This window comes from Cibotium barometz, chromosome 12 (assembly GCF_041138505.1).
Source record: "Cibotium barometz isolate CiBa-2024 chromosome 12, ASM4113850v1, whole genome shotgun sequence".
Classification (NCBI taxonomy): Eukaryota; Viridiplantae; Streptophyta; class Polypodiopsida; order Cyatheales; family Cibotiaceae; genus Cibotium; species Cibotium barometz.
Window position 1 is genome coordinate 39,649,415 of NC_141057.1, and position 3,540 is coordinate 39,652,954.

Here is a 3,540-nt window from a genome sequence, read left to right on the forward strand (position 1 = left end):
AGGTCTAGTGCATGCAATTACAAAAGGAGTGAGTGATACATAAATGATTTGGGGTGTCATGTTCTATAGAGAAACTACCCTAAAAGCCGAGTGACTATGGTGTCTCCTAATATTGATACAGCACTAGCTAAGTTGGTAGGAACTACAGCTCCTCGAAAGCTCATTTAACCCTGAGAGGGTACATAGCCTATAAAAACAGTAACACATTCATAGAGGGGTGACCACTTTGAGGCACCAAATGAATTCTCTAGGACTCTTATATGCTACATGATATGGACCATGAAAAATATAAATATAAACTGCAATGAGGAACATACTAGTCCCATTGGGATACATGTAACAAAGCAACCTCACATCTCTCATAATGTGTTCCACATTGTTAAAAGCCAAATTGACATGGGGTGCAATGAGGAACATACTAGTCCCATTGGGATACATGTAACAAAGCAACCTCACATCTCTCATAATGTGTTCTACATTGGTAAAAGCCAAATTGACATGGGGTGTATGATGCATAGCCGAAAAGGACACTAATAATGATCTAAATGATAGGACGAAGACTAGCTACCAAACTAAACCCCCACCACCAATAACTTATATTGCTTAGAATTAGATGATGTGAATGCTATTTAAGTATAGCAAATAAAGGTTGTTTAAAAATTGAGAGTCACATGGTCATGATATTAGTAGTAAGATTCGGTTCATCTTAGGTTTTTTTCTTCGTGTGCAACCCCGACAAGCATTCATCATGCATCTCCCTCATTGGACCCGACTATTCAATATCGATTACTCCCAATCCAAAGTACCCTTCTTTCATTCATGAAGAGATCCAATGGTCAAATTTCATTCAAACAACACATAGACCAAAATCCAAACCAAGCAATCTTGTTTGAGGATGTTGCCCAAGGAAACGAAAAGGTCACTTTCGAATCGAAGTTAATGAATACATGGAAGATTGAATAAGGTCATGTATTAAAACAACTTCTGGTGGTAGCATCACCAAGTAGGTTAGAACCACATTCATGAGCTAACAATTTATCCGATGAAGTGAATGTGAAAGAAACACCGATTAGGATCAACGAGAGAAAACTGACTAAGTACAAAGAAATAAGGGAAATTTCAAAAATAGGAAGATTTTTTTTACAAAAAAGAACTCTAGTATAACTCTAGGGTGAGGAACAATTGAACCTAGTGTAAAGGCCTGATGAAAAGCCACTAGACAAGGTAGAATGAAACATAGTGTGTGTGTGTGTGTGTGTGTGTGAGAGAGAGAGAGAGAGAGAGAGAGAGAGAGAGAGGTCTTTACTATCATGACACTTAAAAGCAGTGTCTTTAGTATCACAACACTTGGATACTAAAGACACTGCTTTTAAGTGTCATGATAGTAAAGACCTCTCTCTCTCTCTCTCTCTCTCTCTCTCTCTCTCTCTCTCTCTCTCTCTCTCAAGCACACAAGTGTTGTGATACTAAAGACAGTGCTTTTAAGTGTCATGATAGTAAAGACCTCTCTCTCTCTCTCTCTCTCTCTCTCTCAAGCACACAAGGGACACACCCTTGTGTGCGAGAGAGAGAGAGAGAGAGAGAGAGAGAGAGAGAGAGAGAGAGAGAGAGGGAGACACAAAGACATACATGTGTGCATGCTCACACACAAAAAGGGAGAGAAATGCATACATGTGAAAAATCAAAATTTACATAAATGGAGAGAGAGCTTTAGAACATAAGAAATTATTACTTTTTTTTACAAACTTTACATGAATTGGAGCTTGCAGTTTAGTCATTTTTACTTTTGACCTTACATTTTCCATATGGATTTACAAAAGAGCAACGATGAACAAGTTACATTGATGAGAAATTACAACCTCACAACACACTTTAAAGATTTCGTTTATCCTCGAAAGCCTACTCTGTACAATGTGGCTTCCATCTCTGCAAGAGCAAGCATAATGTAATCATCCTCCCTCCTTCTATCTCCACCTCTTGCAACAAATGCATGGTGAGGGTAATTGAGTAGTCCTCCCTCGGAGACGAGAACATCTCTAAGAGGTCTTCCATAGTTGATGGTGGGGGCATGTGTGAGGGTGTTGCTTGATGTTGGTATTCCAAGGTTGATGGGCACATTTCTTGTGGCATTAGGGGTATTGGTAATAATAGTATAACCATTATCATGGTAGGGAATGTTGATGATAGGAGTGGGCACATTTCTAATGGCAATGCCAGGGTTAGGATTAACAATATTGGAAGGGCTAGCCTTTGGTAGGATTTGAGCCCTGCAGAAGGGGCAGCGGTCATGGTTGCTCTTTATCCAAGGGACAAGGCAATCAGGATGGAAGATGTGCTTACAAGGGAGTTTGCAAACCCCATCATTGGCTTCAAAGCTCTCCAAGCAAACAGAGCATTCTGTTTGTTCATCTCCTTCAGGTGTGCCTCTTGCCAAGGACTTAGGCTTGTAGACCTCCTTTTTGCAGTACCTGCTTAGGACTGCGCTTATGTGCTTCTCATCTTGCTCAAGAGACCTAGTTATAAGAAGGTCTCTCATTCTTGTGTCCATGGACTCCCCAAACCTTCCACTCTCCTCTATGAGGAACTGCATGCTGTAAAAACACGGGATATGATGGCCTAAGCTCTCACCTAGAGGTGCCTCGGGAGATGCAATGTCGTCTAGCAAATTACTCCACAGGCTCTTGATTTATCTCCAGCCCAGGTGAGCCCTGCAAACACACACACACACACACACACACACACACACACACACACACAAAAAGAGTTTTATAAGCCCAACAGTTCCAAGGCAACCGAGTTGATTTATACAAATTGAACTATAATTGGCAATTAAGGTTAATCGAAAGCGTGTTAACCTTAGTAAGGTTAATGGAAAAGTTGCTAATCTTATTTAAATTCAAGGGGGTTAATCTTACTCTCGAGCCCATGGAGGCCATGAAGTTTTGAGCGATTCCAGATGTGTTGGTATTCTTCTTTTTATGTCTAAACCTTCTCTACACTTCCACTTTCATGCCTCTAATCTCAATCAATCTCAATCTCTCTTTCTCTCTCTATATCTATCTATCTATCTATCTATCTATCTATCTATATATATATATATATATATATATATATATATGTACGCACACATATTTTTTAAACATGATTTTCAACTATCCCACCAGCCATTAACACTTCAACTTCACTTTATTCTATCATAATCTAAGGCATTTTATAGATTTGCCTATCGAGGCAATTTTTCTTCTTACATAAACTTTAAATTGAACCGCCCAAGGATGAAGCGAACCCATCTTTTCTCGAAACTTGGTGTAGCCTTCATTTCTGCAAGAAAATCATTTCACAAGACAACTTTACCTTTATTCTATGTTTTGCCCTACCTATTAGATTTTATTCTATGCTTTACCTTTGTTCTACCTTTATTCTATGATTTTCCCTACATACTAGATTTATGGAATCCCAAAAAACAAAATCTTACTCCACATTATGCTCATCCAAAAGCATCTTACTATACTACAAAATATTCCTTGGTTTTTTATAGTG

At 38.9% G+C, this 3,540-nt stretch overlaps 1 long non-coding RNA gene across 1 annotated transcript; it reads right to left on the minus strand.

The window, feature by feature from the left end:
* Window positions 1-1,687: 1,687 nt before the first annotated feature.
* LOC147633391 (uncharacterized) lies at window positions 1,688-3,053 on the minus strand. The gene is made up of 2 exons (XR_015267056.1): window positions 2,916-3,053; window positions 1,688-2,708 (listed from the first exon to the last, which is right to left on the minus strand). It is a non-coding gene; the product is annotated as an uncharacterized LOC147633391 (long non-coding RNA).
* Between the last annotated feature and the right edge of the window lie 487 nt (window positions 3,054-3,540).